We start from the raw sequence: 16,012 nt of genomic DNA on the forward strand, positions 1-16,012 counted from the left end.
GCCAATCATCTGGGACAACACACTCATAAATAATCCTATTTATCAGGTCAGTGACTAAACTCACCCCTATATCGCCTGAGGCCTTCAACATTTCGGCAGTCAACCCAGACACACCTGCTGCCTTCTCCTCCCTCATCCTGCCTATTGCCTCACTCACAGTAGCAGTATCAATCAAAGGCAAAGGGCCAGACACTGGATCTGCTGGCTCCAAACCTTCCCTGTCCCAGTCAAACTCCTCATTCAACAACCAGTTATAATGCTCTCTCCATGCATCTTTAATATCCTCACTGTTCACCACTACCCTTCCTTCATCATTCTTCTCACACTGCTCACCTATGATATCCCGATTATCCCTCTTCACCTGACCTGCCACCCTAAATATATTTTTCCTTTCCCCATGATTTAGGTTATCAAGTAATTGTCTCTGTGACTCAGACTTTGCCCTGTATACCTCTCTCCTAGCCCTACGCTTGGCAGCCAAATATTCCTCTTTGCTACCACCCTTCTTCCATTCCCGGAAAAGCCTTCTTTTCCCCTTAATTGCAGCTTCTACACCCTCATCCCCCCCACCAAGTTACTTTATGTCTTGGTGGTCCTCTTGTCCAGCCGCATGTTACATCAGGAACTCTCAAGAAATTGTTCTTGAGGGCTCTGTACTGTTCATTAACGCCTCTGTCTACAGCTCCCTGTTCAGCCACCACTCTCCTCAACTCGCTATAGAAGGCATCCCTTACTACTTGGTTTTTCAGCTTCCATATTTTCCTCCTAGGTACATAAGTCCTCTTTTTCATCACTTGTTCTTTAAGCACCATATCACAAATCAATAGTTTGTGCTGCTGCACACACTCCTCACTTCCTATAACTTTAACATCCCTCACTAACCTCCTATCGGCCCTCCTAACCAGAAAATAATCCATCTGACTGCTATTTCCCCCAGACTCATACGTAATTAACCTACTGTCTCTTTTCCTAAAATATGTGTTGCACACAATCATGTCCGTTGCCTCCCCAAACTCGAGTATCCTTTCCCCTTCTGCATTCCTTAGACCATATGCACATCCCCCATGCACTCCTTCATAACCTTGTGCTGCTTCACCTACATGACCATTTAAGTCCCCTCCCAAAACCACTATCTCATCATCCCGCATACCACCCACTACACGTATTAAATCATCCCAAAATCTATCTTTCTCTGATTCATCCAATCCTGCCTGTGGAGCATATGCCGATATAATCACAGCTATCTTTCTTCCCAACAGAATTTTCACTACCAATATCCTATCGCTTACTCTCAAAACATTCATAACATATTCCACCCATTTCTCCGCAACCATCACACCAACACCTCCATATCCGTCTGTCCCCCCTGCCAAAACAACTTATAGCAACAGTCCTTCCCAACAATCTTTCTGGCTGATCCACCCCTGTACCGGACTTCCTGCAAACACGCCACATCCACCCACCTCCTACTGAATGCCTCAACGACTTCCCCTGCTCTTCCCCTCAAACTTCCCACATTCCATGAACCCACCCTCATCCCCATGGGTGATTTACTGTCCTCAGGCTTGCTTTGAAACCTTTTTGTTTTGTCATCTTCAGTATTAATAAATGGGGACAGACACAGCACAGGTCCCACTCACTGCACAATCCCAGGTCCAGGCAATGGATCTGGGACCCCTAGCCCACCAGCTTACCAGTGGCTGTGGTAGTGGCCTCGGGGCACCCTGCCAGGACAGCTGCAGGGACACCCTCCAAGCGCGTCTTGGCACTGCAACTATCCCGCCATTATACACCCACTGATAGGGCAGCCTCCCGGGGCGCTACTCCCAGGTTCGGGCCCCTCTCTATTGGGCGGAAGCGGCAGCCTGGGAACCGCAATGCCCTGTACCCTCTAGCACAGGCCCGAGCCCCATCTCGCCCTGGACCCATGATCTATGCCTGCGGAACCCCCGCCACGCCTCCCCCCAGAAGTCCGCCACTAGGTAGCGGGGGCAAAGTTTTCTGGCCGCATGCCCTTGCTGGCGCCAACCCCTGTAACGTAGTGGGATACGTTGTATGAAATGTAAAGTGCATGTGGTGTAGTGCATAGATAGTTAGAGGAAATGTTTGGGAGAGTATGCAGGTCTACTCTCCATGTTACTGTCACACTGAAAAGGTCAGCAAAGGGGGATGGTTAGATAGCTAGTGAAACAGGAGCTCCAGCTCTCCCTATCACCAGCATTCCCATTCCCCTCGGGAGTACTACCCTGTTCGGCCCATGCTACGGCCTCCTCCTACGATGATAATGTTGTTATAGGAGAGTGAGGAGGGGATAAACAATGCACTTTAAGGCAATGGAAAATTATTGTAAGCAGTGGAAACTGGAGGTTAATACTAGTAAGACAAAAGTTGTAGTTTTGGGAAGAGGAAGAGCCCAGACTGAAAGTTATAACTCTAAATTTGGGAATGAAAGTGTGGAAACTGTAAGGAGTGTTAGTCAGTAGTAATGGGAGATTTAGAAAAGGACAACAGGAATATATTGAGGTAGCTACAAGAGCTATGTATAGGCAATGGAAAGTGTAGAAAATTTGATCTTCTTGTACATCTCCATATGGAGTTATTTAGATCTACAGTATTACCTGTAATGCTATATGGCTATGAAGTTTGGGGACATACTGTAAATAGGGAAGTAGAGCTTTTACATATGAAATTTTTAAAGCATACGTTGTGCGTGCTGAGAACTACATGTAATGACATTGTTTATGGAGAGCTTGGGGCATATCCTCTGGATATTGATATAAAAGTTAGAATGATTAAATATTGGATTAGACTCATCACTGGAAAACCTGAAAAGTTAGCCTATCTAATGTATAAGTGTTTACTGCAGCTGGACACAGTTGGATTGTATACATCATCCTGGTTAAAGGAGGTTAGATCATTGTTAAATAACTGGTTTATTAGGGGTGTGGTTGTATCAGGAAGTGCCTAACCCTGTTTGGCTGAGGAAAACTGTAGAACAAAAGCTGAAAGGTCAGTGGATTTCTCTTTGGTACGGAAATGTTATGGCAAAGTCTGTTTGTAGTAATTATGTAACCTATAATGTATATTTGGTAGAAAGGTGTATTTAACTAAAACTGAAGAAAAAAGGAATTATCTTTGATATAGGACAAACAATAATAGACTGCCAGTAACAGCAGGAAGATACTGGAATGTACCTAGAGGGGAAGAAATTAGTGATAATTGTGATGCTCCAGTAACAGGAGATGAATATCACGTTGTTCTAGTATGCAATAATCAGATAAAGTCAGCTAAGGCGTGACTGTATCCCAGAGTACTTCTGGACTAGTCAAAACGGGAGGAAATTTAGTATATTAATGCAGAGTGACAATATTAATAAGCTAAAAAAGTTAGTATGTTACATACATGCATTATTTAAAATGTTTAGATGAAATCATGTTAATGTGTATCTGTAAGCATGATTGTTGTGGACAATGAAGGAGCTGTGCTCCATACTTCTGTAAGAAGTCTGACATAAACTTTATTCAATTCAACACACACACACACACACACACACACACACACACACACACACACACATACATACATACATACACACACAGAGAGAGGTGGCCTGCAGTCCTACCGGACCCAGGTTCAAATCCTCGCAGGGGCAGGGAACAATTTTAAGAATTTGAATTTAATAAAAGCAGACTTTCCTGATCTACCAGAAGACTCTCCGACATGTCATAAAAGTACCCCCGCTTATACCAATACACCAGTCCTGTATGTGACAGCCCTAGCATGTATCCAGTATGGACGGTGGGTGTTAGCGCCGAAGTGGTGACATGTAGAAGTGTATGGAATGTAGGAGGACTACTGGGCCTTGGGAGCAGGCTGTGAAGCCTATGCCTAGAGTCGGACACATAAAAAAAAAATCCACATCCATACATACACACATACATATACATACATATATACATCCACACACACACACACACACATCCACACATACATACATTCACACATACATACATCCACACACAAACACATACACACACACATACACGCATAACCTACATACACACACATATATACACATACATATACATACACATAAATACACACATACATACATACATACATACACACATACATAGACACAGACATACACATACACACATACATACACAAACACATACATACATACATACAAGTACATACATAGACACACATACATACACAAACGCACACACACAAACACACACTCAAACAGACACAAACACAAACACATGTACATACATACAGTAGACATACATACACACATACATACACATACTGTACACACACACATATACACATACATGCACACACACCTACATACATACACACACGCAGTCCTACATACATACATACAAACAGAAACATACATACACAAATACATACATATAGATACATACACACATACATACATACACATACATACATACACACATACACACACACATACATACACACACCTACATTCATACACAAACAGCCCTACATACATACACATACTGTATACATACATACATACATACATATGCATACACATGCATACATATACATACATACACATACGTACGTACATGCATACTTACATACATACATACATACAGACACATACATACATACACACATATACATTCATACGGACAATACATACATACATACACGCTACATACATACACATACCTACATATATACACATACACACCTACATACATACACAAACAGCCCTACATAGCCTACATACATACAAACATACATACATAGACATATACATACATATATACATATACATACATGCATACACATACATTCATACATACATACATACATACACACATGCATAGACACATACATACACACATACATTCATACATACACACATACATACACACCGATACATTCATACACACACATACATTCATACATTTACATACATCCAAACAAACATACATACATACACATACATACATACACATTTACATATACATACATACATACACACATACATACACACACATACAAATATCTACACACATACATACGTCTACACATACATACATTCACACACACACATACATACATATATACATACACATACATACATATATACATACACATACATACATATATACATACACATACATACATACATATATACATATGTACACACATACACACATACACAGACACACATATATACACACACAAACACATATATACATACATACATAACGGCCATACCACGTTGAGTACACCGCTTCCCGTCCGATCAGCGAAGTTAAGCAACGTTGGGTCTGGTTAGTACTTGGATGGGTGACCGCCTGGGAACACCAGATGCTGTTGGCATCCCTACGTGTCAAGTGGGGTTGGTGGAGGATTAGTGCCCCTCCCTGTAAAACAGTTAACTCTAAGCCCTTGGCCACCCCGTTTGGGATACATGGCGTCTGGCAATGAATGAATGAATGAAAACATACAAATAGACACATACATACACACATATATACATACATGCATACACACATACATACACACATGCACACATACATACATACTCATACATACACACAAGTACATACATACATACACACACAGTCCTACATATATACATAGAAACAAATATGCATACACATACATACATACACATACATACGTACATATATACATACAAATACATTGATACATACTGACACATACATGCATACACACATACATACACATGCATACATACATACATACATTCACATGCATACATACATACATTCACATGCATACATAAGTACACACATGCAGGCACACACATATACACATACACATGTACATACATACATACATACACACAGTACATACCTATACACAATACATACATATATACACATACATACATATACATACATACACATACATACTGTACACACATAAACACAGCCATACACATACATTCACACATACAAATACATAAACTTACACATACATACACACATACATACACCCATACATACACACATACACATACATACACACATACATACACACAATACATACATACAGACATCCATCCATCCATACAAACACATACATACCTATACACACATACATATATAAAAACACACATACATACACACATACACACACATGCATACACATACATACACACACGCATTCACACACGCATTCACACATACACACACATACTACATAAGTACATACATGAGTACGTACATACATACATACATACATACATTCTGTATATACATACATACGTACACATACATACATACCTAAACAAACACATACATATACACATACATACATACATACACAAACATACATACACATACATAGACGTTGACACACATACACACACACATACATACACACATACAGATACGTACATACACACATACATAGATACATACATACACACACATACATACATACAGTACATAGACATGTATACATACATACACATACACACATACATACATACATACACATACACACATACATACATACATACACATGCATACACAGACATACATACATATATAAACACAGCCATACACCCCTACCTACCTACCCTGCCACACCACTCCACCCGTACCTACCTACCCTGCCTCACCACTCCACCCGATCTACCTACCCTGCCTCACCACTCCATCCCTACCCTGCCTCAGCACCCCTACCTACTTACCTACCCTTCCTCACCACCTGTACCTACCTACCGTGCCTCACCACCCCTACCTACCTACATACCGTGCCTCACCACTTCACCCCTACCTACCTACCCTGCCTCACCACTTCACCCCTACCTACCTACCCTGCCTCACCACTCCACCCCTACCTACCTACCCTGCCTCACCACTCCACCCCTACCTACCTACCCTGCCTTACCACTCCACCCCTACCTTCCTACCCTGCCTAACCACTCCACCTCTACCTACCTACCCTGCCTCACCACTCCATCCCTACCTACCTACCCTGCCTCACCATTCCACCCCTACCTACCTACCCTGCCCCAACAACCATACGTACCTACCTACCCTGCCTCACTACTCATACCTACCTACCCTGCCTCACTACTCATACCTACCTTCCCTGCCTCACCACTCATATCTACCTATCCTGCTTCCACTCATACCTACCTACCCTGCCTCACCACCCATACATACCTACCTACCCTGCTTTACCACCCATACCTACGTACCTACCCTGCCTCACCACCCATACCTACCTACCTACCCTGCCTCACCACCCATACCTACCTACCTACCCTGCCTGACTACCCATTACCTACCTACCTACCTACCCTGCCTCATCACTCTATCCCTATCCTGCCTCAGCACCCATACCTACCCTGCCTCAGCACCCCTACCTACCCTGCCTCAGCACCCCTACCAACCCCGCCTCAGCACCCCTACCTACCTTGCCTCACCACCCCTACCTACTTACTGACCCTGCCTCACCACCCCTACCTACTTACTGACCGTGCCTCACCACCCCTACCTACTTACTGACCCTGCCTTACCACCCCTACCTACCTTCCTACCCTGCCTCACCACTCCACACCTACCTACCTTCCTACCCTGCCTCACCACTCCACCCCTACCTGCCTACCTACCATGCCTCACCACTCCACCCCTACCTTCCTACCTACCTACCCAGCCTCACCACTCTACCCCAACCTACCTAGCTACCCTGCCTCACCACTCCACCCCTACCTACCTACCCTGCCTTACCACCCATACCTACCTACCCTGTATCACCACCCATTACCTACCTACCTACCCTGCCTCACCACCCATACCTACCAACCCTGCCTTACCACTCATACCTACCTACCTACCCTGCCTCACTACCCATACCTACCTACCCTACCTCACCACCCATACCTACCTACCCTGCCTTACCACCCATACCTACCTACCCTGCCTTACCACCCATACCTGCCTACCTACCTACCCTGCCTTACCACCCATACCTACCTACCTACCTACCCTGCCTTACCACCCATACCTACCTACCTACCTACCCTGCCTTACCACCCATACCTACCTACCTACCTACCCTGCCTTACCACCCATACCTACCTACATACCTACCCTGCCTTACCACCCTTACCTACCTACCTACCTACCCTGCCTTACCATCCGTACCTACCTACCTACCTACCCTGCCTTACCATCCATACCTATCTACCCTTCCTTACCATCTGTACTTACCTACTCTGCCTTTCCACCCATATCTACTGACTCTGCCTTCCCACCCATACCTACCTACTGCCTTACCACCCATACCTACCTACCTACCTACCCTGGCTCACCACCCATACCTACCTACCTACCTTGCCCTACCACCCATACCTACCTACCTACCTACCCTGCCTTACCACCCATACCTACCTACCTACCTACCCTGCCTTATAACCCATACCTACCTACCTACCTACCCTGCCTTACCACCCATACCTACCTACCTACCTACCCTGCCTTACCACCCATACCTACCTACATACCTACCCTGCCTTACCACCCTTACCTACCTACCTCCCTACCCTGCCTTACCACCTGTACCTACCTACCTACCTACCCTGCCTTACCACCCATACCTACCAACCCTTCCTTACCATCTGTACTTACCTACTCTGCCTTTCCACCCATATCTACTGACTCTGCCTTCCCACCCATACCTACCTACTGCCTTACCACCCATACCTACCTACCTACCTACCCTGGCTCACCACCCATACCTACCTTGCCCTACCACCCATACCTACCTACCTACCTACCCTGCCCTACCACTCATACCTACTTAACTACCCTGGCTCACCACCCAAGTCTACCTACCTAGCTTAGCTCACCACCCATACCTACCTACCTACTTTGGCCCACCATACATACCTACCTACCTACCCTGCCCTACCACCCCTACCTACCTACCTACCCTGCCCCCTCACCCCTACCTACCTACCTACCCTGCCCCATCACCCCTACCTACCTACCTACCCTGTCCTACCACCCATACCTTCTGTCTACTCTGCCCTACCACCCATACCTACCTACCGACCCTGCCTTACCACCCATGCCTACCTACTTTGCCCAACCACCCATGCTTACCTACCCTGCCTCAGCACCCCTACCTACCTACCTTGCCTCACCACCCCTACTCACAGAGAGAAAGACAGACAGACAGACATATAGACAGACAAACAGTAAGACAGACAGATTGACAGATAGATAGATAGACAGACACAGACACGGGTGAATACATAACTTCCTTCAACTTCACTAGCGGAGGTAACTAGGCACATAAAGCAGTCACCAGAAAAACATTATCAAACCCTCCAGCATCCCACCACCACCATCCCACAACCATCATCCCTCCTACGGCATCCCACTCCAGTATCCCACCACCAGCATCCCACCACCACAATCCCACCACGACCACCACCATCCCAACACCAGCATCCCACCTCCAGCATCCCACTTACACCATCTCACCACCGGCACACACACAATCACACACACACACACACACACACACACACACACACACACACACACACACACACACACAATACTTATACTGTACTAGTACACGAGCAGGCGAAAATTGGAGTGTGACATCCGTAGACTTTCAGGCAGCAAAATTTCTTGGCGAATGTATGGCCGATCGAAAGTTAGGTTAGGTCACTTTGGGCAGGGTTTGATCTGATTAGGTAATTTTTGGTTGGGTTGGGTTCAGTTCAATTAGGTATAGAAGGATTAGGTTAGATTGCTTTAGAATACGGTACGTCAGTTTTGACATGTTTGGGGTTGGGTTTTATTTGGTTGGATTAGGCTGGGTTAGGTTCGGTTGGATTAGGTCATTTTAGGCTTGACTGGGTTGGGTTAGGTCGGGTATGGTATGGTTAAGTGAGACTGGGTAGGATTAGGTAGGGTTAGATGCAGTTAGGCTGCGTCAGAAGTGGTTAGGTTAAATATGGGGAGGTTAAGTGAGATCGTGAGGTTAAATACAATTAGACTGGGTAAGGTGAGGTTAAGCTAGATTAGGTTGGGTTAATTTAGGTTGGATTAGGTCATTCGAGGTTAGGCAGAGTTCAATTCGAGCAAATAAGGATAGGTTAGGTGAGACTGGGCTAAATTAAATCGGTTTAGATGTGACTAGGTTGGTTGGGGTTAGGTGAAGTTGAAATAGGACAGATATGGGTAGGATTAGTGAGATTAGTACAGATTAGATATGGTTAGGAGGGATTTCACTAGCACCGGCCACCGTAACATTGGCCTCCTCTGGTCAACCTCAGTTTTCCTTTCATTTTTCCCTGTATATTTCTTTCCTTGACTCATGTTTGCTTGTAGCCTCAGTTCATAATCTCGTTTCCGATTCCCATGCTCCGGTCAAGTTACATTTCCCTTTCATTTTCTTTTTTCGTATTTTCTTCATTTTCTTTTCTCGTTTACGCATTTATCCCCGTAAAACTTCCGTTCCATACGCCCCTTTCTCTTTCTCGTCCAGCCAGCCTTGTCGCCCCTCTTCCTTGTTTTTATTCTCACGGTAGTACAAACGTTCCTCACCTTCTTCCCTATCCCCCGAGAGGAGAATGGTGGACTACTGGAGACGCACTACGTAAGCCTGCAGTCCATCGGGTTCACGTTCAGATGAACTTATGGGTACAAGGAGGATGAGGATGTGACGGATGCTGATGATGATGTCGAGGAGGATTAGGAGCGCGCGCACACACACACACACACACACACACACACACACACACACACACACACACACACACACACACACACACACACACACACACACACACACACACACACACACACACACACACACACACACACACACACACACACACACACACACACACACACACACACACACACACACACACACACACACACACACACACACACACACACACAGACTACTCTCTAATGGAACTTGCTGGTGAGGAAATGTGTTTATGTAACTGTGGTGGTGTGGGAGGTTGCCATGGTAACACACAGGCACCTCCCATCAGTCAAGTAAAGATCTTCTTAACGATATATTTTTGCTGAGGCTGGTTAATATCCTTTTGTACACACACACACACACACACACACACACCTGCACATAGCTGCACTTCCACATATCCACACCTCACAGTGTCTCCAAAGTCACATGCAGTAGAATATGGCATAGAAGACCTCGGTTGTGATATGATTAACCTAGTGAATCCTGGATCATACTTTTTTTTTTATTCTTACTATCTCAAGACGATTTTATTTAATACGATAAATCTGTGGCAGTGAAGGTTAACTAAGATATTATTCCTTTCGCAGGGGTGACGAGCGGCCAGTAACAGGAGCAGCCAACAGAGAGCTATGAGGCGTTTCTTTACTGCAGTGAGTCACCATATCCCGCCCCACACCACCACACATCCCCGCCAGTCCCTCTACTCACCAGTCTTCCAAACGACCTAACATTATCTTTTCAAAGCCACGAAGTGAAGATGTTGATACAAATAAATGTGAAATACAATTATGTCTGAGTTTCTTTCTTAACACGAGCATGTCATCAAATAAATAACTGGTATTTTGTATAATTACCTTTTTAAACTATGAACAGGCTTAAATATTAGCCGTAAATAAGAAGTATAATTAGGTAAGCATCCTGTGAAAATGCTCTGAGTACATAATGGGTTAAATAAGGCCACCAGAATTTAAGAACAAACCAAAAAGCCAGCGAACTCGGGCATGACCAAAAGCACCCCACATAGCCTCCCTAGCACTGGAGTACTGGATTTGTTGGTACTCCACTATATGTGTTAGTCATGAAGGCTCAGTAGTACCCTTAAGACAAACTACTATATGAAAATCTGGTTGGAAAACTATGAAAGCTCTGAAGTGCATTGATATCGAGAGCTGAAATAATGCTCAAAATGTCGTTTATTGAATTAAAAGGAACTAATCAAGTCTGGAACTGCTCATATGTCGTATCCCTACCGGACATTTCTAGCCGGAAGGTTTCATACTATTCGTCAATGAAATCTGCAATGCTGATCCCTCAAACTACTACAACTACTACTGCTACTACTACTAACAGTAAACTCCCAGCCCAAAAGCAGTCAAGATAAAGTTCCCACCCTTACATCACTTCAAAATCTCTTTACCTAAAATCTCGTGGCCAATGACGTGCAAGATTTTCGCATAATACTCTGTACGTAGAGCGAATAACATGCAAGTTTATGGAATACAGGAGTCTGCCACAACTCTCCATTTGGGGAAAGGAATGGTTAAAGGAAAAAACGTAGACAGAGGCGAATGGGAGAAGGCTGTGGTATTAGACTGTTGAGGGTAATGATGATATTTTCACCGCCTCTTTCCTTCATATAGAAAATGAAACTAAAGCTTCATTAATCCCCAAATACGCACATCATTGCTGACTAATGAGATCCGGTACGAGTAAGGCTGAAAAAGGAAAAAAAATTGGTAATAAGAAAAAAAATCTATTTTTTTTTTTCTGCTAGAAGGTATTATTACAACCAACCGATAAAGAGTGATGAAGCTATGTGTTTGGCCTGGTTTATATATCTGTCTATCAGTCTGTCTGCCTCCCTGTCTGCCTGTCTGTTTGCCTTTGTCTGCCTGCCTGTCTGTTAGCAAGATTATAGGAAAAAGTCAGCAGATTATCTGATTTCATTATTTAGATTTTGAATTTACAATTCTGCACAAGCCCTTACGAACTTGGGAACATTGTCGCTGGAATCCAAGCAGGAAGAGTCAGCGGACAGTGACTAATTTTTTGCAGTTACCCATCCATTTACTGCTTTCTCTGAATAGGAAGCCCACCCCGACTTAATCAGTGGCGTCACAAAAGGTGCGCGGGGAAGTCAAGCGAGCAGAGCATCTCTGTCATTGGACACTGAATTAGGTTAGGATGAAGTAATTCGTTTTTCTTATAGCATTCAGTAAGAGGTCAGGGGTACAAGACAAGGATAAAGGTTCAGTCAGCCGTCATGCCCGAGCGAGAGGCTCATCAATTTCGAAGCTTTGTTACGAACAAGCAATAAACAGTAGGTCAGAAGTAGACTCCGTGGTCAGAAGTAGACTCCGTGGAGAGAGTGCATCAGTATACCACGTCTACACGATTATTTTATTTTGTGTTACCACACTTCAGAACCAAAGGTGTTTAGTGATAAAGAGGACTGGCGCTTGAACCGATTCTGAGGCGCGAGTGTTGTTGGCGTCACTTCATAAGCTGGTGGTTAGATTTTGCTGGATTTTCCCACCATTGTCCTCCTGCCTGTGATCTGTCGCCTTGTTCCCTCTGCACCCACCAAAGGTATGCTGTTTGACTTTATTAATTCTGTACCCATTTTACTCAAACTTGGCCTAAAATTTCCATCTCTCCAACTTGAATACTGAGTTGAAGCAATAGATTAACACCAGATTATGTAAGTCTCAAAAAAGTGCTATTGAAGAGGAGCCGTAGCGTTGCCCTTTTCTGCCAATGACCCATGTGAAGTAAGCGGCAAAAGGACGAAAATCAGAGTCAAGTTACAATGAATAAAAGTAGTATAATGCAGGATACTATGATATTCTAGGAAGTTGTGGACAGTTGAGAGTTGTTTGTGGTTTGCAATAAAGGGACAGGCAGACAGACAGACAGATAGAGGACAAACAGATGCAGAGAAAGGAGACACGACAGGGGAGAAGAATCCTGACGTTATTATGAGTGTAGATGACTTCATATCATACTACATTATATTTGTGCCCTAACTTTAGTAGCATGTATTATGTATAACCAAGGTTCGTTGACAAGTAGTGAACTAACACACACACACACACACACACACACACACACACACACACACACACACACACACACACACACACACACACACACACACACTGCAACCACATCAAACCGTACACCCCCATCCCCACCCCATACACACACACAACACATCCACCAACACACACACACACACACACACACACACACACACACACACACACACACACACACACACACACACACACACACACACACACACACACACACACACTGCAACCACATCAAACTATAAACCCCCCCCACACACCCACATTGCAACCATATCAAACCGTACACCCCCACCCCCAACCCCACACACACACAGCACATCCACACACACACACACAGACACACACACACAGACACACACACACACACACACACACACACACACACACACACACACACACACACACACACACACACACACACACACACACGCTACAACCACATGAAAATATAACTCCCCCCCCACACACTGCAACCACATCAAACAATACACCCCAACCCCCTACCCCACACACACACAACACATCCACACACACACACACACACACACACACACACACACACACACACACACACACACACACACACACACACACACACACTGCAACCACATCAAACCGTTCACCCTCACCCCCACTCCCACAGACACAACACATCCACCTACACACACACACACACACACACACACACACACACACACACACACGCTACTCTCTAATGGAACTTGCTGGTTGGGCAATGTTTGTATGTAACTGTGGTGGTGTGGGAGGTTGCCATGGTAACACATAGCCATCTCCCACCACACACACACACAACACACACACACACACACACACACACACACACACACACACACACACACACACACACACACACACACACACACACACACTGCAACCACATCAAACCGTTCACCCTCACCCCCACCCCTACAGACACAACACATCCACCTACACACACACACACACACACACACACACACACACACACACACACACACACACACACACGCACGCTACTCTTTAATGGAACTTGCTGGTTGGGCAATGTGTGTATGTAACTGTGGTGGCGTGGGAGGTTGCCATGGTAACACACAGCCATCTCCCACCAGACACACACAACACATCCACACACACACACACACACACACACACACACACACACACACACACACACAAAATTTATTTTTGGGTAGAGATGGTAAAGAGAGCTCTATGATCATGAGAGTTAATAGAGACAGCATTATCACTCTTATTGCAGTATGATTCACTCTCAGCTGAATGCTATCGCCAAGCAGTACCTGGAATAAAATACTAGAGTTGCCCCTACCATGAGAGGGCCCGGGTACCATCTAGTGGTTGTATAAGTAGCTGGACAAGTTTCTCGTCTTGGTAGACGTCGCTACTTGGCTGCTTTTGCTAGTTGTCGCCGGACAGTGGAAGGACGAGGGTGTGTGTGTGTTGCTGATGCATTATTCTCGTGAGGTAAGTTTTGGATATTTGCTGTTTTTAGCCATGAAGGTGACTACATTAGGACACAGGGATATCGCACTGACTGCCAGGAAGTATCATGGCCCAAGAAATAATACCTATGAGGCTACTAGACATAATTCTGATGAGACGAGGGGGCTGTTAATGTGAAGGAGATGAGAAGGCCTTGTAGTCCAGTGTTGCCGTTTTGTGGAAAATCGTCTGCTAATGTGGAAAAACAAATGAACGACGAGCATGGATGTGGGCAGGTGGACGTCATTCCACACTAGTGTGAAATTTTTGTCCACACTAATTGTTCACGTTATTGTGCAGGAATAAGCGGGATTTTATCATGACTAGGAGGCATTAACATGTTTTTTGCTCATGTAATGCCACTCAGGGATGAGTGAGGATGGTCACTCTCATCCTAAATGTCGGGACCAACTGCCTACCCCGGGCTCCTACGCTCCTCATGGGGCAATGTAGGATTGGATGATGGATGGATGGATGGTTATTCAGACCCTACACAGTTAAAGTAACGAATATGTAGCGTTTATCAATAATACTGTAATTTAAAACAAGGAAGAGTACGTCGTGGAACAGTCTACCTCTACCCATCCGGCGATATCATTAATAAAAATATATATATTTACAAGACACATGCTAACCATTAGCAG

At 44.6% G+C, this 16,012-nt stretch overlaps 1 non-coding gene across 1 annotated transcript; it reads left to right on the plus strand.

Annotated features, from left to right (window-relative positions):
* Positions 1-5,257: 5,257 nt before the first annotated feature.
* LOC145397914 (5S ribosomal RNA) lies at positions 5,258-5,376 on the plus strand. Its single transcript, XR_013897050.1, has one exon. It is a non-coding gene; the product is annotated as a 5S ribosomal RNA (ribosomal RNA).
* The last annotated feature ends 10,636 nt before the right edge of the window (positions 5,377-16,012 follow it).

The sequence above is a fragment of the Coenobita brevimanus genome, chromosome 43 (assembly GCF_032717465.1).
Source record: "Coenobita brevimanus isolate Jiangsu-jjx chromosome 43, ASM3271746v2, whole genome shotgun sequence".
In the NCBI taxonomy this organism is placed as follows: Eukaryota; Metazoa; Arthropoda; class Malacostraca; order Decapoda; family Coenobitidae; genus Coenobita; species Coenobita brevimanus.